We start from the raw sequence: 25168 nt of genomic DNA, 5'->3' as shown, positions 1-25168 counted from the left end.
CAGAGCGCGTGCGGCGGGACGCGAGCAGAGTGCACCGCGACCGCCTCAACCACGAGCAACCACACGCATAGAGCAGTTGACCACGTAGGGAATGGTCGTCTACAAGCCGGCAGGCAGTTGCGACGCTGCATAGAGAGCGACCGTGTGCTACTACCTCCATCTTGGTCTATTAGTCCCCTTTATATTGTGTGCCATATTTTGACCTTAAATTTGACTAACAAAATGTTAATGCATGTTATAAAAATTATATAATTGGAAACTATGTTCAAATACGAATCCAACAATATAGTATCTAGCGACATGCATTCGTATTTTATTAGTTAAATCTCTAGTCAAAATTTGGCACAAAAATACAAAGAGGACTTATAAACCAGGACGGGTGTAGTAGGTAATTAAAAAATATTATTAACCGTATGTGTACGCGTCATTTCATCCTCCTCTCGCATGTATTGTCACCCCGCTGCCGCAAACGGCTTTGAGCGCAAGCTTGAGCAGCGCGCGGGGGCATTCTTTTGGCCAAATGGTGAATCAAAGTGGCGCCAATGAATCGTCCATGAGCCCGTTCCCGTGTAACCGCGTAGGTTCCCGCGAATAGCTACGCAAGCTTCCCGCCCAACACGGAGAAATCCCCCAAAACCCCAATGCTTATCGGCCTTCTATATAAATGCTCACGTCCGGCAAGTCCTGCGTCGCATTTTCCCCTCCCTTCTTGTAGCTTATCTCGTATGCTTCTCCCACAATCGCCAATGGCACCGGTCCATCTTCGTCGCTCAGCCCTCCGCCGTCATTAGAGGACAGCTCCAGCTGGGAGGCTACACCGCAGCGGTGGTGCAGTCCCTGACGTAGTGTAGTGCGCGTGGCGTCCCTGTTGGGTGTGTGCGCAATACCCACCACACACTGCACCGTCACTGCTCGTTGGCAGCTATTGCCGGCCGCTGTTGCTGCCACCCCACACTACCAAAAAAAGACACATCCATGACATTTTGGGCCGAACGAATTTTTTTTCTGTCATACATATGACACTTCTATGACGATAATTGTGACAAAACCCGGTATCATCATAGATGTGGTGGGCTCCTACTTCTATAACAAAAAATCATGACAGAAAATGGGCTTTTCGTCCTGGGCGGGCCGGAGATGCAGCTGCATGACATTCTTTGGGCCGTCCATGACGGAAAAAACCATGGCAGAAGCGAGGAGGAGGAAAATTTCGGGGAGTTCCCGGTTACGGTGGGAGGTCGGGGTCCGAGCGATGCGCATTTCTCTCGTACACGTACGCGTGTGTGTGCGAGGCGTTGGCTCTAACTGAACCCGAGCGAGGCGTCGGGCTCTAACTAAACCCGAGCGATTGCACTGCAGGCTACGCGTTACTGAACCCGAGCGATCGATCGATGGCTGTTAACTGAACCCGATCGAGTGATTCCTTCGCTACTGCTGGTAACTGAAGCCGATCGATTGGATGAACAGTGAGCATTGTGGGGGTGGGGGTGGGGTGTTGGATGAACAGTGAGTGGTGGCGTTGCCTCTGGATGAACAGGACCCCGTGGTGTGGAGGGCTGGATGAACAGTAGACGGTGGAGGGGTGCTCATGGAGGGGTGGTTGAACAAGACCCCGTGGTGTGGAGGGTTGGATGAACAATAGACGATGGAGGGGTGCCCGTGGAGGGGTGGTTGAATAGTAGCTGGTGGAGTAGTGCGCAGTGGAGGCTGGATGAACAGGAGCCCGTGGAGGCTGGAGGAGGCCGACGGTAGCCCGTGGAGGCTGGAGGAGGTCGACGGTAGCCCGTGGAGGCTGGAGGAGGTCGACAGTGGAGATGAACAGTATCCTGTGTAGTCCCGTTTTGTGGTACGCCACACCCCTCCCGATGAACAGGTCTGCCGTTTCGACCATAAGAGGTCAGTTTCGTCCGTTTTGCGGTACGCCACACCCCTCCCAATCAACAGGACCCCCGTTTCGACCATAGGAGGTCCGTTTCGTCCGTTTTGCGGTACGCCACACCCCTCCCGATCAAATGGACCCCCATTTCGACGGTAGGAGGTCCGTTTCCTCCGTTTTGCGGTACGCCACACCCCTCCCGATCAACAGGACCCCGTTCCAAACATAGGAGGTCCGTTGCCTCTGTTTGGTGGTACGCCAAGCCTCGTTTCCATCGCCTGTTCCGTCCAAGCTCTCCCGATGAACACAACCACGCATTCCGTTCCGACCCAGCCGGTTGGCTCCCACGCGTTCTGTTGCCTCTCGATGAACACGACACATTCCATTGCCTCCCGATGAACATGACGCATTCCGTTGCCTCTCCATGAACACGACCCATTCCGTTGCCTCCCCATGAACATGACGACGACGCTGTTTCTCCCTTCCGACCCAGCCATGTACATGAGCCCTGGCCGTACGTACGCGAGTAGGCGTTCGAGACCCCGCTCGTATGTACACATGCGTGGCCGTATTTTCTTTCTTGCACCCTGGCCGCTGTACGTACGTGTACATGCTACATGCGTGCCTCTACTACGACACGTACGCGCCTCTAGTACAACACGTGCGTGCCTCTACACCCACCAGTATATATGTACGTACACGTTCCTGACCAGAATGACAACGCTACGTACGCTTCGACCAGGTGGGTCCCGACTATCAGGCACTTCCTTGCGTGCGAAGATGTAGCTGGTGGGTCCCAGCAGTCAGGGGGGCGAATCATTTTTTTGCCTAGACGCACTTCCTTGCGTGCGAAGATGTAGCTGGTGGGTCCCAGCAGTTAGGGGGACGAATCGTTTTTTTCCCCGGACGCACTTCCTTGCGTGCGAAGATGTAGCTGGTGGGTCCCAGCAGTCAGGGGGAACATTTTTTCACAAAATACGGTGGCCCACCCGGTGGGTCCCCGCTATTAGGTGGAGGAATCATTATTTTGCGCGTAATAAGGAGGCACTTCCTTGCTGCGGCCGTGGACCCAACTGTCAGCCTCTCCACGTACAGTCCACGTCCGATGGAAGTTGTTCCTTGACCACATTGACCATGCTGCGCCGAGAGCACCACGGCGGTGGACGACGGTGTGGACTAGGAAGGGGACGACTCGGAGCCGGGGAAGACGCAGCAGTGGATGCCCACGCGAAGAGGAGTATGAGGGTTCACTGGTTCGGCTGTGGTGTGAGGCTGTTGTCGCCGCAGAATAACAGGGGGTGTGGGTGAGTAGAGCGATGGCCTGGCCAGCGGTGGGAGTAGTAGGGGGCGGTGAGGCCTCCGCGGCATCACAGCCGGCCACGGGAGGCAGGAGCACGCGGCACGACCAGCGCTGGTTTGGGCGGCTGGAGCAAGAAGACCAGAGGTTGAAGAAGCACTACGGCCGTTGGATGAACATCATACAGTAACAGGAGCTAGAATCGTTCATATTGACTAAGTTGACAAAGGCCTCCGTCGCCGTCAACTTAGTAGGCCCACAAGTCAGCCTCCCACTATGCTGGGTTCTAGCTGGCAGGGGGAATATTCATTTTTTTGTGCGTAATAAGGAGGCACTTCCTTGCGTGCAAAGATAGCTGGTGGGTCCGACATGTCAGCGGGGGCACGTTATTTTCGCAGATACAGAGGCCCTTCCGGTGGGTCCCAGATGTCAGGTGGAGGAATCATTATTTTGCGCGTAATAAGGAGGCATTTCCTTGTGTGCAGCCATGGACCCAGCTGTCAGCCTCTCCACGCACAGTCTACTTCCGATGGTGTCGTTCGTTGACCATGTTGACCACACCGCGCCGAGCGCATCCAAGGTGGTGGACGACTGCGAGGCCCCGGACAGCAATGAGCCGGAGATGGGAAGATGCGGGAGTAGAGTCGCAGACGGAGAGGTGTACGAGGGTTAACTGGTTCTAGTGCGGTGTGGTTCGGCAGTCGGTGGAGAAGAACATGAGGTGTGGAGGGATGGAGGGATGGCCTGGCCAACGGTGGAGTAGCGCTTCATAGCGAAGCGTGCTAAGCAGAGCTGCTATCAGCAGGAGGCGGGAGGTGGTCCCGGCGGTGCTGGAGGAAGAAGACGAGAGATTGAAGATGGATGCCGGTCATTGGATGTAAATCCAAGGGCTAACATGTCAGAATCATTTATTGACTAAATTGACAACGACTTGCGTTGGCTTCGACCTATTGGCCCACATTTCAGCCTCCAAAAATGTGGCACGTATTCAACCCATTTTTTCAGAATTCACAGTCTTTTTTTTGAGCGGTAGAATTTACAGTCAATTTGGACTTTTTTTTAATTACACCATTAGCTGGGCTGGGTGAACAAATAATGTAGCATCTATGTGGCCCATTTATTTTATTTCCTAAAACATTACAGGCCATTTGCACTTTCTCGAAATACACGATTTTGCTGGGCTAATTCTAATTATAATGTTGGGTTGGGCCAGCAATGTTATCAAAAAATAAAAAGGGGCTGAGCATTTTGTTATAAATATATTTAAATAATAAGTGATATTATTACATTCGTCCTTAAATCTTACCAAGCTTTTGTACACAATCACTAGGATTTTCGTGCCAAAACAACCCAGGATTTTATTTGTTAAGAAATTATTTTTATAAGTTAATAAGATGTGGGATATTGTTTTCTTACATATGTAAGTATCTGTTAAATATATGATGACAATAAAAATAATATATAATAACATATAAATTAATTTAAATATACATAATATAGTTAGAAGGGAAACATAAGTTGGACCTGGCGTTCCTATTCTTATATAGAAAAATAGAACAGACCTCTCTGTTTTCTTCACAAAAATACATAAATTGGGCAGCCAAAAATAAAACCTCGGATGGGAGGTCCATAGGCCGGTCGATACATGACGAGCCTAAGAAAATACAAACAGGCCTATGGACCTCCCGTCCGAGGTCGTGGGTTGCGCATGTCAAAAATGAAAGCCTAGACGGGGCAGCCCAAAACCACGTCCAACACTTGCCAAAACTTCGTCCCTCGTCTTCTCTGTATTTCGCACACTCGACATTGTGTGTGCATTTTGACTGTGCATCATATGAAGATGTGCTATGCATTAATGTTGATCAGCATGATGTTAACTGGCTGGTAGTTCCATTTTTGACCATGAATAAAACTTCCAACATGATGTTAACTCTGTGTAACACCCACGATGCGGCTATATCTCCCACATGCCGGAGCACGACTTAGAGGCATAACTGCATTGTAGGCATGTCGCAAGAGGGGTAATCTTTACACATCCCATGTACTGAATAAGAAAGAGGTACAGAGTTGCCTTACAACCGCCACTTCACACAATACATAAATATAGCATTACATCAACCAGATACAATCCAGGTCCGACTATGGAACCAAAATAAAAGAAGACTACCCCTAATGCAAAAGATCCCCGATCGCCCCGACTGGGCTCCACTACTGATCAACTAAAACGAAACAACACGATGAACAAGATCTTAATAGAACTCCTCCTTGAGCTTGGTTGAGTCACCTGCACGGTATCATCGGACACCTGCAAACTGGTTTTGGAAGTAATCTGTGAGTCACGAGGACTCAGCAATCTCACACCCTCGCGATCAAGACTATTTAAGCTTATGGGTAGGTAAAAGGTATGAGGTGGAGCTGCAGCAAGCAATAGCATATATGGCGGCTAACTTACGCAAATGAGAGCGAGAAGAGAAGCAAAGCACGGTCGTGAACTAGAAGTGATCAAGAAGTGGTCCTGAAACTACTTACGTTCAAGCATAACTCCAACGCCGTGTCCACTTCCCGGACTCCGTCGGAAAGAGACCAGCACGGTACACACGCGGTTGATGCATTTTAGTTAAGATAAGTTTCAGGTTTTCTTCAACTGGACATTAACAAATTCCCATCTGCCCATAACCGCGGGCACGACTTTTGAAAGTTCAAAACCCTGCAGGGGTGTCCCAACTTAGCCCATCACAAGCTCTCACGGTCAACGAGGGATATTCCTTCTCCTGAGAAGACCCGATCAGTCTCGGAATCCCGGTTACAAGACATTTCGACAATGGTAAAACAAGACCAGCAAGACCGCCCGATGCGCCGACATCCCGATAGGAGCTGCACATATCTCATTCTCAGGGCAACACCGGATGAGCACTCCATACAACTAAAACCAGCCCTCAAGTTTCCCCGAGGTGGCGCTGCAAAGGACTCTAGTTCGGACCAACACTTAGACAAGCACTGGCTCGGGGGGGGGGGGGCTTAAATAAAGATGACCCTCGAGAGAGCGACTCCCAAGGGAAAAGTAGGTGGTGGTGAGGCAAATGGTAAAACCAAGGTTGGGCCTTGCTGGAGGAGTTTTATTCAAAGCGAACTGTCAAGGGGTTCCCATAACACCCAACCGTGTAAGGAACGCAAAATCAAGGAACATAACACCGGTATGACAGAAACTAGGGCGGCAAGAGTGGAACAAAACACCAGGCATAAGGCCGAGCCTTCCACCCTTTACCAAGTATATAGATGCATTAATTAAATAAGAGATATTGTGATATCCCAACATATCCATGTTCCAACATGGAACAAACTTCATCTTCACCTGCAACTAACAACGCTATAAGAGGGGCTGAGCAAAGCGGTAACATAGCCAAACAACGGTTTGCTAGGACAAGGTGGGTTAGAGGCTTGACATGGCAATATGGGAGGCATGATATAGCATGTGGTAGGTATCGCGGCGTAGCAATAGAGCAAGCAACTAGCAAGCAAAGATAGAAGTGATTTCGAGGGTATGGTCATCTTGCCTGAGATCCCGCAAGGAAGAAGAACAAGTCCATGAAGAAGGCAAACAGACGTAGTCGAACGAATCCTCACAAATGCGATGTTATCGAAACCAACCCGAAGAAGCAACACCGGAAAGAAGCAAACAACATGGTAAACAACCATCACATAATCATGTCATGATGCACAATCAAGTATGATGCATGTCCGGTTTAATGAGGCATGGCATGGCAAAAATGCACAAACAATCCTAAAAATTAAGTGGAGCTCAATATGCAACGAGTTGCATATCAACGGAACACCATGTGACTTATTTAGTTCTCTCTCGTTTAGGTACCCAACAATATTAAGTGTTGATTAACATGACGAGGGGTGAAGCATATGAAAACTACCTATCTAGGCAAGTTTAAATGAGGCCGGAACAACAAAACAACAAGTCCGGAAACTCCTCATGTGCATATTTTAGGTTTGGTACTGTTCTGCCCTAAACCATATTTTAGAGTTGATAAACATGCAAAGCAAGTACACCATGTTAAACTAGGCATTTTTCTACCCCAAAAACATATAAAGTTTGTTAAATTTGGAGCTACGGTTAAATAGTTATGAAATAAATCATTTTAACATGACATAGGAGCAAATTTAATCAAACAACACTTTAATCATTTCAAACATAGATGAAAGTTGGATATTATGAATCTAGACAAAATTCTAAGCAAGTTTCATATATAAATCATTTTAAACCGATGCACGGTTATTAAGTTATTATATGCATGAAGTTTAGGGACCTTTCTATAAACTGGCTGGGCCGACGGTGTACAGGAGAAGGGGTGGACGGGCTGCTCACCCATGGGCCAAGGCCCAGGTCGGCTGGGCAGAGGAGGGTCGGCGCGCTGGACGTGGCGCTCATCCATGCTGGCGCTGGACCAAGTCAACGGGAACGAGCGCTCGCATTCGTCTTCGATACAGAGGAAGCAGGGGCGCGGCGGCACGGTTGGACAACGGCGAGGCAGTAGCGGAGGGCGGGACTGGCCGGCGACGAGGGCGCACGGGAGCCGACCGGATCCGAGGCCAGGGCGATGGTGGAGCTTGATTCCCGGCGGCGCCGGCGACTGCACAAGGGTGGCGTTGAACGTTCTCTTGCTGAACGGCAGTCACACGACTGGGACAGAGAGGGCGCGAGGAAGCAGAGACCCGCCGGATCCTGGATGAGCACGCCGATGGTGACGTCTTCGGTCGAGGTCTTGGTGTCCTTGGCGGCGGAGCGAACGAAGAGAGCGGCCGTCTGCAGGGGGCTTGCGGCGGAGCTCGGTTCCTCACCTCGCTGGAAGATGAACGGGACGACGGCGACCGGCGCTGCTGGTGGTGCCCGACGGCGAAGGGAGATCCGGCAGTGCTGCTGCTTGCGGCAGCGCGCGGAAGCACGGGAGGAGGGCGATGGGGTCGGCGTGGAGGCGGCTCGGGCAGGGGAGCCCACGGGAGCTGCGGGCGTCCAGATCGGGCACGAGGAGGACGACATACGGGGACGAGGGGTTGGTCAGGCGGGGATGTGGTGGTTGGCTCGCTGGGGAAAACGAGAGTGGGAGGATTTTTGGATCGGGAGGGGATCCCGAGGAAGGGGAGACAAGAGGAGTGGCGGCGGCGGAATGAGGAGGATGGGACAAGCTGCCTCAAAATTAGGGTTGGACTAGTTTATATATAGGCCTGCGGATTAGGTTGAGGCTATCTCGTCCCTTCGATCGCGATCGGACGATCGCGAATAAAATAGCTAGGGAGTCCAAATAAGAAAACAGTGACATTTTGTAGATGTTTGGGGATGATCCGGATACAACGGTGACGACTGCCCGATTCGGGTTTGGGTGAGTTTCGGACACGCGCGAGGGGTCGATGCACTGAACAAAGAGGGGGGTAGGTTTGACCTTGTGGGCCGTGAAGAGGATGTTGGGCTGAGATGAGAGGGAAAGAGAGGGAAAGCCCGGCAACAGTTTTCGGAGACAGAAAACGTCCGACGTTAGATCGGCTATATTGCCGCTATAGTTATCCGCTGGGGCGTCAAACGGACTCGGAATGCGATGAAACTTGCCAGGAGGCCTACCTACACTATAATAAGACCGCACGCCAACTTTCAACCCATTCCGAGAACATTTTCCGGCCACTTATAAAATAATATTTCGGACATGCCGCGGGCGCGTGTGAGTGTGGTTGGACTCAGAATGGAGAACGGATGGAACTGGGGAAACCCAGACGGATGCAAGTTTTAAAAAACATGATGATGCAAAGCACATGATGACATGACAAGATGCAACACGCAAGCGAATGATATGGCAACGACTGCAAATAACTGGAAGACACCTGGCGCATCGGTCTCGGGGCGTCACAACACTCCACCACTATGAGAGGATCTCGTCCCGAGATCTAGGATGGCACCGGATAGAAAACGGAAGAGGAAGAGGTAAACCAAAGTTGCTTCTTTGACAAACGAGTGAAACCAAAGAACCTTGATAGGTTGAACAAATTTAAAGAAATAATATATGAAGATGAACAAAGTTGAAAACACCCCGTTAGAAAAAAACAAGGAACATTACGAGAAACTCTGAGGTTAAATGCCAAGATAGATATTGGAACCACTCCAGTTAAAACAAGATAGAGAAGGAATAAGAATGATGTAATTTGGACAGCACTCCCACTGTAAATGAAAGGAATTGAATATGAGCTAGATAAGATGAGAGGATACTTGATGAAATCAACAACACACTGACTCCGGAACTATTGAAAGAATGGCACAAGGGGTAAGAAAGATTTCAGACAACACTTCGGTTGAGAAGGGAGGCAAAATTTGATAAGATGAGAGAGCTCAAAAGAAACACGACACTCCAGTTGAATGGATAAGCAAAGAAAAGAACATGATCTTCACAATACGAGATGATGAGTGAAGAGAGCATCATCACAATGCCTCCGGAAGAAATGAAAGAATGCAAAGAAAAGAACGAAGAAGAAAAACAACATGTTCTACCTCAAATGAATTTTAGAGAGCATCCTTAAAAAGAAGGATTGAACGGAGTTGTTGGGAAATCAACAACGAAAAGAACAGGCTTGTTGAGGGCTTATGGAAAATATCTCAAGAACTTGAGGTGAAAACCTGCCACAAACGAAAACAATTGCTTGCTTGAGAGTGACGGAGAGATGAAAGCATCTTTCATTGTGAGAATAGGAGGAAACTTGGATTATTGATAAGCACCCCAATAGCAACATTCCTTAGGGAAGGTTTTAGGTCAACTATAATCCAAGATAACTCCAATGAAGAGATTGATGGATTTAAGATACCTCATTCTTGACCACATGTGAATCATGAAACATGAACTCAAATTATGAAGAATGACATAGCACCACCTCAAATGATACGGTAGAAAGAATTGCACTTCGGAATGCAACATGAAGAATACTTGAGATCCTTTGAAAAGAATCTCGATGAACACTTCGAGAAGTAATTAAATCCTTGATGAACCAACATGTAGCCACCCCGAAGAACTCCGGTAATAAGGATGATAAAAGAAAGAGAAGTTGAAAAGACAAGGTTTAGCCTTGTAATGACTTGGATGGATCTTCGCGACGATATAATTGAGAGAGCTTGGAACTCCGAGAAAAGAAAAGATGAAACAATAAAACCGATAATTTGATGAGCCTCCGGAATAAGGAATTAATAAATTGGGTGAAACAAGAATAAGAATTACATTATGCTTATCCTTCATCAATTGAATTGATGACAAGCAACGGATTTGACATACTACTTATTCTCGTGGAAGAGATTAAGATAGATATAGGGCCAACTTGGGCAAATCTTCAACGAACCACTGATAGGATTGAAACAACAAATGAATTAATATGATAACCATGGAATAGAATCTTGAATGAACCACAGTAAGAATTGAAAATGATAGTAGCAAAGGCACAAATCACCGGTTAGAATTGGAAAACGAATGAAGATACTTGAGAGTATTTAGATACAAGTGAACGAAGAGATCACGAGCTGATTAGAGAATACTTGAATGATGCACCAGTAAGATTTGGAGAAACAAGAGCTGGAAGCTGAAATGATGGGCTCCGGAGGAAAGAAAAGAGAAAACAACTCATGAAATGCTCCAGATGGATGAAAAGAATTCTCACAATTGAAAATAATTATGAGAGGATATCATGAAGCTAGAACCAAGAATCTTCAAGAGAATGGATATGATTGCAGAGAAACTCTTCTTCGGTCTTCAAATGTTGATAATGATGAAGAGAAACACCACCTTGAATTGTTGAGGCACTCCGGAATGAAAATTAGAAAGGTTGAACCAACGATGAAAAGACTTTTAAAGATCTTGGAGAAAGGCATTTGACTGATGAAAATTCATTCTTATGTCAAACTTTAGAAGATTTGAGAATAGCTCCGAAAAAAATTCAAAGAGTCAGGTAAGATCCTGGGAAAAGACCTATGGTTAAGGTCCCACTCAAAAGAAACACCGTAGAATGATTTAAAAGAGAGAATGCACCGGTTGAGTTAAATGGCTTGAATAAGATAACAACCTCGAGATAGGTTTGAACGAAAGCATAGTGGAAACACGAATCTTCGAGATATCTTGAGCACTCCGGAACAATTGAATAGCAAGCGGGGAATGATTAAGAGGTGCACCGGCATAAGAAAAGCATTGGGCAAAAAGAAAAGACTATGCTCAATACCAAAGCTTGAATTGAATCCACCGGAGAAGGAAAAGGATGAAGAATGATGAACTTGAAGATCTGTTAGTATCTTCATGAGAATCACCGGATAAGAACATTGAAGGAAAAGAATGGAGGGACTTCACATCAATAAAATGGATACTTGATTAAGAAATCTTAGTCCTCGAAGAAAAAGGGGTGGGTGGGCGGGAAAACAAAGGCAACTTGGGGACGGATGAAACAAACACCGGTTGGACAGAATTGAAAAGACAACCTCGATGATCAAGAAGGATTGGTATTCGCATAGAAGTATGAGAACACCACTTAGGGAAGGTATGGAATCAACACTTGACATTGAAGCAACTCGAATACCACAACAAAAATAAAACAAAGGATTGGCTTGCAGAATAAGCCGGAAACAAACATATGATAGATCCCATATCGTATCATGTGTATGTTGGAAAGATATCCTATGAGCTACTTGAATTCCCATTTATAAACTCCTGAAACTTTCTGGTTATGCAATCAGGTGTTGAGGATACAGGGGAAGCATAATATCTCACCCAAAACTAGCAAATCCTACATCCAGCTGTATCCATCCTTCAACACATAACCAAGAAACCTTCGGAAATCATTTACCTCAACCTTCGAAAAGCATCCGTTATACGAGTTATGGCAATACTCCCGAACTACCACCCCAGTACTGGGTGGTGTCGAGGTTATCTCACCAACAACTTCATAAAGGAGATTTTCGATGTCGGCAAAACTCAGGTATTCCAGAATTGCAACGATAAAATTGTGATGACAACACCTCGGAGCTCAACTCCCCGGGACACTGCCACAACCCCTAAATGTCAGGAGGCACCAAGAACAATGTTCTCGTCACAAAACCATCGAAATGATTCCAAGATACCCGCGTGATCCTAATTTTTTAGTGAAATTTGAGAACAGAAGAGTCAAAACTCTACGTCAGGATGCCTCACCAGAGCGACGAAGGGACTGAGGAGTAAAACGAATCCTACTCTCCGATATATATAATCCTATAAGACTCAAAACATTTTTCTAGACTCAACAACGTCAGTGATTCGATCAAGCAGGGGGGCTCCTAAGTCAGGGAAGGCTCTGATACCAACTTGTAACACCCATGATGCGGCTATATCTCCCACGTGTCGGAGCACGACTTAGAGGCATAGCCGCATGGTAGGCATGTCACAAGTGGGGTAATCTTTACACATCCCATGTACTGAATAAGAAAGAGGTACAGAGTTGGCTTACAATCGCCACTTCACACAATACATAAATATAGCATTACATCAACCAGATACAATCAAGGTCCGACTACGGAACCAAAATAAAATATGACTACCCCTAATGCAAAAGATCCCCGATCACCCCGACTGGGCTCCACCACTGATCAACTGAAACGAAACAACATGATGAACAAGATCTTCATCGAACTCCTCCTTGAGCTCGGTTGACTCACCTGCACGGTATCATCGGCACCTGCAAACTGGTTTTGGAAGTAATCTGTGAGTCACGTGGACTCGGCAATCCCACACCCTCGCGATCAAGACTATTTAAGCTTATGGGTAGGGAAAAGGTATGAGGTGGAGCTGCAGCAAGCACTAGCATATATGGCGGCTAACTTACGCAAATGAGAGCGAGAAGAGAAGCAAAGCACGGTCGTGAACTAGAAGTGATCAAGAAGTGATCCTGAAACTACTTACGTTCAAGCATAACTCCAACGCCGTGTCCACTTCCTGGACTCCGCCGGAAAGAGACCATCACGGCTACACATGCGGTTGATGCATTTTAATTAAGATAAGTTTCAGGTTTTCTACAACCGGACATTAACAAATTCCCATCTGCCCATAACCGCGGGCACGACTTTCGGAAGTTCAAAACCCTGCAGGGGTGTCCCAACTTAGCCCATCACAAGCTCTCACGGTCAACCAAGGATATTCCTTCTCCCGAGAAGACCCGATCAGTCTCAGAATCCCGGTTACAAGACATTTCGACAATGGTAAAACAAGACCAGCAAGACCGCCCGATGCGCCGACATCCCGATAGGAGCTGCACATATCTCGTTCTCAGGGCAACACCGGATGAGCACTCCGTACAACTAAAACCAGCCCTCAAGTTTCCCCGAGGTGGCGCTACAAAGGAATCTAGTTCGGACCAACACTTAGACAAGCACTGGCCCGTGGGAGCTTAAATAAAGATGACCCTCGAGAGAGCGACTCCCAAGGGAAAAGTAGGTGGTGGTGAGGCAAAAGGTAAAACCAAGGTTGGGCCTTGCTGGAGGAGTTTTATTCAAAGCGAACTGTCAAGGGGGTTCCCATAACACCCAACCGTGTAAGGAACGCAAAATCAAGGACCATAACACCGGTATGACGAAAACTAGGGCGGTAAGAGTGGAACAAAGCACCAGGCATAAGGCCGAGCCTTCCACCCTTTACCAAGTATATAGATGCATTAATTAAATACGAGATATTGTGATATCCCAACATATCCATGTTCCAACATGGAACAAACTTCATCTTCACCTGCAACTAACAACGCTATAATAGGGGCTGAGCAAAGCGGTAACATAGCCAAACAACGGTTTGCTAGGACAAGGTGGGTTAGAGGCTTGACATGGCAATATGGGAGGCAGCAAGTGGTAGGTATCGCGGCGTAGCAATAGAGCGAGCAACTACCAAGCAAAGATAGAAGTGATTTCGAGGGTATGGTCATCTTGCCTGAGATCCCGCAAGGAAGAAGAACAAGTCCATGAAGAAGGCAAATGGACGTAGTCGAACGAATCCTCACAAACGCGACGTTAACGGAACCAACCCGAAGAAGCAACACCGGAAAGAAGCAACCAACATGGTAAACAACCATCACATAATCATGGCATGATGCACAATCAAGTATGATGCATGTCCGGTTTAATGAGGCATGACATGGCAAAAATGCACAAACAATCCTACAAATTAAGTGGAGCTCAATATGCAACGAGTTGCATATTGACGGAACACCACGTGACTTATTTAGTTCTCTCTCGTTTAGGTACCCCAACAATATTAAGTGTTGATTAACATGACAAGGGGTGAAGCATATGAAAACTCTCTATCTAGGCAAGTTTAAATGAGGCGGGAACAACAAAACAACAAGTCCGGAAACTCCTCATGTGCATATTTTAGGTTTGGTACTGTTCTGCCCTAAACCATATTTTAGAGTTGATAAACATGCAAAGCAAGTACACCATGTTAAACTAGGCATTTTTCTAACCCAAAAACATATAAAGTTTGTTAAATTTGGAGCTACGGTTAAATAGTTATGAAATAAATCATTTTAACATGACATAGGAGCAAATTTAATCAAACGACATTTTAAACATTTCAAACATAGATGAAAGTTGGATATTATGAATCTAGACAAAATTCTAAGCAAGTTTCATATATAAATCATTTTAAACCGATGCATGGTTATTAAGTTATTATATGCATGAAGTTTAGGGACCTTTCTGTAAAACAGTAATTCGCTGGATAATAAAGAAAATCGCAGCGCAGGGAAAAAAACTACGCGGGCCGAAACTGGCTGGGCCGACGGTGTACAGGAGAAGGGGTGGACGGGCTGCTCACCCATGGGCCAAGGCCCTGGTGGGCTGGGCAGAGGAGGGCCGGCGCGCTGGACGTGGCGCTTGTCCACGTTGGTGCTGGACCAAGTCAACGGGAACAAGCGCTCGCATTCGTCTTTGATACAGAGGAAGCAAGGGCTCGGTGGCATGGTTGGACAGCGGCGAGGCAGCAGCGGAGGGCGAGACTGGCCGACGACGAGGGCGCATGGGAGCCGACCGGATCCGAGGCCAGGGCGATGGTGGAGCTTCATTCTCGGTGGTGCCGGCGACTGCACAATGGCGGCGTCGAACGTTCTCTTGCTGAACGGCGGTCACACGACAGGGACAGAGAGGGCACGGGGAAGCAGAGACCTGCCGGATCCTGGCTGAGCATGCTGACGGTGACGAATTGTGTCGAGGTCTTGGTGTCCTTGGCGGCGGAGTGAACGGAGAGAGCGGCCGTTTGCAGGGGGCTTGCTGCGGAGCTCGGTTCCTCGCCTCGCTGGAAGACGAACGGGACGACGGCGACCGGTGCTGCTGGTGGTGCCCGATAGCGAAGGGAGCTCCGGTGGTGCTGCTGCTTGCGGCAGCGCGCGGAAGCACGGGAGGAGGGCGATGGGGTCGGCGCGGAGGCGGCTCGGGCAGGGGAGCGCACGGGAGCTGCGGGCGTCTAGATCGGGCACGAGGAGGACGGCGTACGGGGACGAGGGGTTGGTCAGGCAGGGCAGTGGTGGTTGGCTCGCTGGGGAAAACGAGAGTGGGAGGATTTTTGGATTGGGAGGGGATCCCGAGGAAGGGGAGACAAGAGGAGTGGCGGCGGCGGAATGAGGAGGATGGGAGAAGCTGCCTCAAAATTAGGGTTGGACTAGTTTATATATAGGCCTGCGGATTAGGTTGGGGCTATCTCGTCCCTCTGATCGTGATCGGACGATTGCGAATAAAATAGCTAGGGAGTCCAAATAAGAAAACTGTGACGTTTTGTAGATGTTTGGGAATGATCCGGATCCAACGGTGACGACTGCCTGATTTGGGTTTGGGTGAGTTTCGGACACGTGCGAGGGGTCAATGCACTGAGCAAAGAGGGGGGTAGGTTTGGCCTTGTGGCCTGTGAAGAGGAGGTTGGGCTGAGATGAGAGGGAAAGAGAGGGAAAGCCCGACAACATTTTTCGGAGACCGAAAACGTCCGACGTTAGATCGGCTATATTGCCGCTATAGTTATCCGCTGGGGCGTCAAACGGACTCCGAGTGCGATGAAACTTGGCAGGCGGCCTACCTACACTATAATAAGACTGCACGCCAACTTTCAACCCATTCTAAGAACATTTTTTGGCCACTTATAAAATAATATTTCGGACATGCCGCGGGCGCTGCGAGTGTGGTTGGACTCAGAACGGACAACGGACAGAACTGGGGAAACCCGGATGGATGCATGTTTTGAAAAACATGATGATGCAAAGCACATGATGACATGACACGATGCAACACGCAAGCGAATGACATGGCAATGACGGCGAATAACTGGAAGACACCTGACGCATCGGTCTCGGGGTGTCACACCCTGTTTGAAAAGGCCGTGTTAATATAAATGCTCTGCCTCTGAAAGTTACAGTTTCTTATGTGAAACTGAACTTGCAGTTTCTTATCTGAAACTGAAACTTGCAGTTTCTTCTTTGAGAATCACATTGTCTGCACTTTTATACTCCTATGAAACTACATTTTTTAAGTGCTAAAAATAGATCTCTAGAATTCATAAAATACTTCATATGCTCAATACTGCAAATCTGAAATTCAAAAGACAGTCATATATGAAAGTACTCCCAAAATACACAACACAAAACACAATTCACAACCTGCAAATACTGACAACCCTAAGCTCCTCCTGACAATTCACAACCTGCCCAACTATTGGGCTGGGGGGGCAGACCCCTCCTATTCCTCGGCGGCAGACAGCCGCCGCGTGAGACGATGTGAACAACGAGGGAGACGATGGCGGGGAAGCGTCATCGGGCCAACTGCTTTTCTCCTCTTGCAGTTGGGTTCGGTCCACGAAGACTCCACCGGCTCGCTCTGGCAGGACACCCTCACAAACGACACCTTATAGATGCTCGATCCTTCAATCTCTGGTGGATGCTCCATCTGGGATCGATACTCCCACCACCGCTCCCTCACGATCGGATTCGGCGAATCTGTTTGCTCCATGGCCCAGAGGCAGCAGCTCTATGTATCCGGCCGGGCGACTCCCTGGGAGTATCGCCGCCTTTTCGCCTCTGTTGCAGATATTTTGGCCATGGATGTCCACCGTCGCCGCTAGTTTGGTCCTTGTTTGTCGAACCAAGACTGTTATCTCCAACATCCTAGCGGCTTGACCTAGATGGCAGCCGACGTAGTCGTGTTTGTATGTGCCCCAATGACTACTCTCCACTCAGTTCGCTTTTAACCGCCTCGCAGTGATCCAATAAGAATGACACCTAATTTTTGAGATGACAAGAAACCTTTTTTTGGTTTTTACACAATAACTGTAACAACAGACCTGCCGATATGTTGCTTGACATAAATCAGGCGTGTCTACTAGAGTCTGGCCATGCATGGACAACTGATCTTCGTGTCTTGCGGATCGTCAGGCACAAGTAGTACACATCTTTACTATCGCTCGTCTCCCTCTTTCTATTAAGTCCCCGACTTGCGGGGCCGGGGAGTGTGCCTATGGTCGGTTCTCAATTGCCGTCCCACATGTGTGTGCAAACGCAATATGACGCGCGTTCCATTCGGAGAGCAGCGTGCCAGACCGACCGACCGTCTGGGGTGCGACGCGAACGCGACGGGCGTGCTGTATACTCCGTACATGTGTACCGCCGTTTTCTAGACGCTTTGCTCCATGGCGCGGGCGCAATCCATGGATACAAAATTAGTATACTGTATACTATTTAAAAGTCGAGGGCGGGGCTTTTCCTGCGCGGTAGGCGGCGGGGCAGTTCCGCCTAGTCGGTTCGACAGAGACGCGAGAAGACGAGGGAGTAGGCTGCTGCAAACGTAGGGCTGTGTGATTTGACAGCGAGTTACTGCTGGACAGGTGGGGCCCCGTGATTTGACTTGCCATTATCATTTTAACTGCGGCGCTACGACCGGCGTGAGTCTCCCGATTCCTGACCACCTCCATACAGGTGCCTCTCCCAATGCTCCACCATGTAGTAGAGGCTGGCTCTTGCATGAGAGCCCACTTCTCCACTTTTTCCTTGCCTCTCTTTCCTCCACATATGCAAAAATGCCATGTAAAGCGCACTATTGTACTTACTTTTACTTGCTCCTACAGGTGCTTAAGCTTGCCACATAGGCATAAAGTCTGATGTGGCAAGTTAATCAAGAAGAGAGAGACTAGTTTGGTGACCCAAGGAAGAAACGGTGCTAAGCGCGTGTACCTAGGTGAAAAGACAATTTTGAGTCTATAGCTAATTAAATGAAGCAAACTTAGCAACACCATTTCATTGGAAGAGGTCACTCCTTGGCAAATGCAATAAATACTAGTACTCCCTGTGTCCCATAATATAAGAACGTTTTTGGCACTACACTAGTGTCAAAAACGTTCTTATATTATGGGACGGAGGGAGTACGAAGAAAGAGATAGAGAGGAGTAAAAAATACACTTATAGCCAACCTTATAGCCAACCTTGTTGTAGTATGAGTGACTAAGTGATGACTATGTATGACATGCCAACATCAGATAGCCTAACGCACCGTGTTAAATCTCCAAGGGCGCGACCGCGCGAGCGACGCGACGGTCGTGGTAGGCGCGACCATGATACGGGCTGCTGGCAGCCCTTGGATCTGAGATCAAACGGTCGCATGCTAAGTTGCTGAAAATTTGCAGAATAACCCTCCAGGATAGGATATTCACCCATAGGTCTAGAATCACGCCATGCAACCGTTCGATCTCAGATCCAAGGGCTCTCGGAAGCCCGTATCATGGGAGAATGGAAAGCCACTACCCTGCCGTTCGCACGCTGGCAGTTCGCTCCTACTCGTCCCCGCACGTCCTTCAATACTACGGCGGTTCGCTCCTAGTCGTCCCGTCCATTCACATTACGGCAGTTCCACTAATCCTAACCCTCCTCCCAAATCCATGGCGTCCCAAATCTCCACGATCGGCGGTGAGTACAAGGTTAGAACCATCACCGGCGATGAGTTCGACGTCATCTACACCCGTTCTTCCGCGACGGTGAAAGGATGCCTTTCTCGCTTCAGACGCATGTTCGAAGACTCAGATGATGAGTGGGTCGCTGGGCTAGATGTTGAGTACACCACAGTCCTGGGACGAGAGAAGGATCTAAAGGACGAAGAGAGGAAGAAGCCCGCCGTGATCCAGGTTTGCGTGCATGACTTATGCTTGGTCTACCACATATGCCATGCCGACGTTGAGTGCCAGGATTTTAAGGACTTCCTCGAGAGCAACCTAGTCAAATTCGTTACTGTAGACTTTGGTAACGACAAAGAAGTCCTGCGTCGGATAGGCCTCGTTGTAGGCAACACCTTCGACCTCCAGAAGAATCGGCTGGTGTCCTCTCGTCAGCCTTCAATGCTGACCCTGGCAGGAGCCATGGTTCATCCTTCGTACGGTAAACTGGAGAAACCTCCATACACGTTTCATCGTCATGCATGGCAGCGGAATGTACTAGATATAGACCACATCCACTACGCTGCAATGGATGGCTACCTTTGCTTCAATATCTACAAGGGTTGGATGAAGAGCAACAGCCAAGTGTGCGGTTCAAGCAAAGAAGTATCGGCCAAGAGGAAGAGGGACAAGGACGAAGTCGAGGACGTGGACGAGGACTCCGAGTAAGGTGGCAGTGTCGTTGCTCATGGTGGTTCTAATGCAGTGTCTACCGGAATAGTTGCAAAGTTTAATTTCAGGTGTGCTTAATTTAATTTGAGGGGTGTGTTGTGCTGAGCCCCCAGCAGAACTATGTTATGTTTCTTCTCGTTACTTTAACTCTTCAGTACGTACATACTAGTATTTCTTACATTTCATCTTTTAGTTGGTATAGTACTACCACTCGTTTCTTCACATTATATACGTACAATATATATGGCCAACATCATATAGCCAGCAGTTTAGTTGTCAAAGAATTTCAGGGTGCTTAGTTTTGTCAAAGAATTCCAGGATGCTTAGAGGGTGCTTGGATCCAAGGGACTTATTTTAGTCTGACTAAAAATAGTCTCTTTAAGAGGCTAAAGTTCCAAGCACCCCTGACTAAAGAGGGGCTAAAACTAGTCTTGAGACTAAATTTTTTAGTCAGGGGTACCCCTACTAAAATGTGGATTAGTCCTCTCTCTACTCATTTAACTCCTCTCCTTTAACACAGGCGAGTTCTGGATTGGAGGGTTTGGAGGATAATAAATGCTCATTAACTTGATTTTAGCCTTTTTAGTATTTGGATCCAAGCATGGGTGAGGCTAGCATGTTTTAGTCCCACTACTTTTAGTCATGGGACTAAAACGTATCCAAGCACCCTCTTAGTTTTATTTGAGGGGTGGGTTGTGCTGGACACCATTATTGTGACTAGCCTTTTTAATAGTACTATATGCATAATTTGGCGACGAGCGCTCTCTATATGTACCACCTTTTTTTAATTTCAAGTTTTGCTCCATGGCGCAATCCATCGATACTACTGCTGTACAAAAGTATACATTTTTTAAAAGGCTAGAGGGCGGGGCAGTCTAGCTTGGTCGGTTTCACGAGAGGCGAGGGCCTTTGTGATTTGACGGCTCATTACTGCTGGAAGGCGGGGCCTTGTGATTTGACTGCTCGTATAAATGCGCCGACGACCTGATCGAGGAGGAGCAAAGAACCGTGCGGTATACTCAAGTTTTCCACTGGAGTAGTACTGCGACGGAGGAGCACGAAACACGGCAGCCCAGTGCCATATGGCGATAAAAATGATCTAATTTGCTAGTCATCTCATTGTTAGCATTGTTCTATTCATTCCCTCAAAAAAACATTGTTCTATTCATGCCTCGCAGAGAACGTGACACGTGCGGCGAAACACCCGAAGCAAAAGATGAAACACAGGAGCAAAAGAAGAAGGAAGATTATCACCCCAAATGATCTAATTCGCCGCGGAGTCGTAACTGCTTCTTCATCGCCTCCACGACCTCCATCTCCTTGCGCGTCTCCTCCGCCATCTTCTTCATTCTGTCCATGACGCGGGATTTCTCGACGCGAGCCTTCATCATCTGTTCCACGGCCGCATTACGTACCTTGACAGCAGCCGGGTGCTCGATGCGGAGCTTCGCCAACTCCTCCTTCTGTTCCATGACGAGGGCCTGCAGCATCTTCATCGAGGAACTACTATTCTCATGCAGCTTCTTCCAGCCGGCGTTCTTCTCCTTCAACAGGTCGATCTCGTGGCAGAGCTTCGCCTTGTCCTCCTGAAGTCGCAGGATTTCGCCGGTCGCCTTCTTCTCCGAGGCAATGCTCTTCTTCAGCAGCATCACCAAGCCGGCGGTCAACTCCCCCTGCTGATTGAGCTCAGCGGGCATGTCGTCGAGGCTCTCCTTCAGCAACTCCATCAAGCCTTGGATGAACTCCTTCTGCTTATTGAGCTGATCGGGCATGCCGTCGAGGGATAACGACTCCAGCTCCGCCGGCTCGGCATGTTCGCCTCCGCGGCTAGGGCGCTCCTGGGAGCCATCGCCTGCCCGTGAGAGATCTTTCGAGGTCTCTGCGTGGCGGCGAGCCCTCTCTTTTTTTCCGCAGCCTTGGTTGCCGCTCCCTTGTTACGAGTAGTTCTCGACCTAGAGCTCTGCTCACCGGCCATGGCAACGACGGACGAAGAAGAAGCACTTATGAGGAGGAAAGGTAGAGTAATTTTCGGTTAGGTAGTTCCCCTTTTTATAACCTAAGTACTAGCACTAGTACTAATACCTGCATAGTGGGAACACGTTCAGGTTTGGTACGTACTAGTAGGTGTGAGCAGGCTTTCGAATGTGATGGGAACAAGGTAAAGATTAATTGATGGTTTTGGTTTCGAGGCCCGAAACGGCTCCCGATGAGTTTAGCGGAACATAAATTTCAAGTACTACACTGCTCAAATGCGTAAATATTATGTTACTGTCAAAAATTGGCACAAAATACGAAGGAGACCAATGGAAGTACTACTAGCAACCCACGATTTAACTACTCGCATGCGCGCAGTGGAGTAATAATGTCTTTCTTCCGCCCTCACGTCCACTCAATTTGCATGCGCTGTATTAATTGACCATCAATGAAGTGAACGACTTTACACGCGTCAAATTATCACATGGGGTGGATCTTGGTACAAAATTGCGTCCGCCCGTGTACCCGCGTGTGCGTGCGAGGGAATGAGTGCGTGCGTGGCGTGCGTGCACATCTTCGCTTCGTGCATGTACCGCCAGTATGGCTCAGGGAGGACGAGTACATTCTTCTGGAACCAGCAGCACGTCACTGTGATCAATCCACGCAAGGAGGTCGCGACAACGCCTCCACATGTGCCACGTGGCTTCATGAACTGTAAGAGAGACACTGTGTAGCGTGCCATTGGTATTCTAATTTACGTGTTTTGCACATACTCGAAGTACTAGTAAGGTACACGTGCATTGCACGCATCAGATTTTGCAACCAAATTATGAATAAATACCACACTATAGCATGTAAGCTCTGAGTCATATATGCCTGATGTAGCCCTTCGTTTAATTCTTATAGTTCATCTCATTCAAAATCAATTAGTTTTTATAAAAAAGCTAAGAACGCGGGAATAGGAAAAACATGGGATTATAGTGGAATGTCGTCTTGAATCCTACAGGATTGTACGAGTGTTTGATTGTGCATAGAAAAAACGCAGAATTCTTTCAAAGAGGTTTGAGTGGATGGGATGTTTCCTATGAAATCTAGTGCAAATGAATCATATGGAAAAATTCCTATGGTTTACAATCCTACGAATCAAACAACCAAGATAGGAAAAATTCCTAATGATTAGAATCCTCCAAAATTCCTTTGAGAATCCTTTGAATCAAAGAAGCCCTTAATCTATTTTATGATTCATGGAATTGTGCGTTGTAAAGCATAAAGTAAAAACAAATAATGGCAATTCAACTAGAAAAAAAGTTTGGGCAGTTATGATACGGAAGATTCTAGAACAAAAGAGAACCACTGTTGTTTTGAGGTTTGTGCATTATGCTTAAGTTCAACCATGGAGTCTGCTAGATTGTACATGTGGCAAAATCCGGTGGGGGGCTAGAAGATGGTGCGAGGGGCCGAGTGGAGGGAGACTATGAAGGAATGCACAAGTGCGAGATCGATATTTAGAGAGAGGGGGCGAACACGTGCGCTGTTGCGCGCAGTGGCGGAGCCATGAAAAATAAATGAGCTAGGGGGCCAAGCATTGCTAATCCTTTACGAGGAGGGTCAATTCATGAACTTAAACCATTTTTAGCAGCAATTGTCTAATGATCACATTCATATTAGCCTCGATATATAGTGATGTTAGGGGGGAGGGGGCAGGGCCCTTACTGCCCCCTGTCTTCGCCATTGTGCACGCGTCTGAGAGATGAAGCGGAAGGCATGGATGATGAGAGGGGGACGTTGGATATATAATTAATGTGGGTGTATTAGCTATATATGTTAATCCTATATAGAGAGGTATAGATTGATCGATGTGGACGTGGGAAAGAGGGTGAGACCTCACTGGATATATCGATTGATCGGTTTGTGTGGAAAACTATGAAAGACCTAGCTATATACACACATACATAGAGGAACATCGATCGTTGCGCATGCACGCGTGAGAGATAAAGAATGCCCGATATGATGGAGAGGGGGATGTGTGTGGGTGTGTGCCTTCATGGGAGACCGACCTGAAGAAAAAGATTGCATGCGTGCGATGGATAATGCCGACTGGTAGTGTGTGTGCATGCATGCACGAGAGAAAGTTAGTGGTACAATTATAAAGAGAAGACTACTGTGTGGGTGTAAAAGAATAGGTGAGGTCATAATCAATGTAAAGTTGAATTCAAATATTTGAATAAGAGATCCTGATGTTTGAAACCCATGCATGCATGAATATAACGGAGATCTGCGCGGTGTGGTTTGGAAACGAGCATGTTGTAATGTATACACATTGAACAAGGTCAGACTGATTTGAATTTGAGATACCGATGGCAGACATCATTTGGCCACGTCGCATCCGTGCATGGACACACTATTCTAATTGGAGATGATGGGCGGCTTTCGCATCACATATCTATATCTATACCCCTATATATATTATATTTATATTTTTTTATATTGTGTGCGGGTAACTTTAACTTTGAAAGATGGTCGTTGGATGAGGCGAATCCGATGGTCCAAAGATGGCAAATTTGAGCACTACTGGCCGTTGGATATCATCTAGATTCCACCAGATTTCGCCACATGTATAATCTAGAAGACTCCATGGTTGAACTTAAGCATAATGCACAAACATCAAAACACAAGCACTTCTTATTTGTTCTAGAATCTTCCGTATCAGAATTGCCCAAATGTTTTTCTACATGATTTGCCATTATTTGTTTTTACTTTATGTCTTACGACGCACAATTCCATGAATCTTAAAATAGATTAGCTTTCTTATAAAAACTAGATGATTTTGAATGAAATGAACTATAAGAATTAAACGAACATCTACATCATGCATATATGACTCAAAGCTTGCATGCTATAATGTGGTATTTATTCATAATTTGGTTGCCAAATCTCATGCGTGCAATGCACGTGTACCTTACTCTAGTCTAAATGGTGTTTGTGTGTGTGTTGTGCGTGTTGAGGTGCAAATTGTCTTTTTTTGGGTACACGTTAAGCTTGTTCTTCCGAAATTTCAAGCCGCGCCTTGTTATGCCGAAAATTCAAGCTAGCGTCTCTGTCTATCGTGCTGCGAAACTCCCGCCTCTTCAACCCGCGCCTTGTTAGCCCGAAATATTTAAGATATATCTTTGTCTCGTTGTGCTCCGACAACTCCCTCCATCTCAACCCGCGCCTTGCTATTCCGAAATTACAACGCGCGCGAAAACTCCCACCTCCTGTGAAATCCCGACACGCGAAATGCCCGTGGTACCCCTGAACCGAAAGAACCGCCTCAAATCGGTGGGGGTACTTTCGTAACTTACCCCACATTTC

The sequence above is a fragment of the Triticum aestivum genome, chromosome 6D, assembly GCF_018294505.1.
Source record: "Triticum aestivum cultivar Chinese Spring chromosome 6D, IWGSC CS RefSeq v2.1, whole genome shotgun sequence".
Lineage (NCBI taxonomy): Eukaryota > Viridiplantae > Streptophyta > Magnoliopsida > Poales > Poaceae > Triticum > Triticum aestivum.
The sequence above is the reverse complement of the archived record's forward strand: the minus strand, read 5'-3'. Positions refer to the sequence as shown.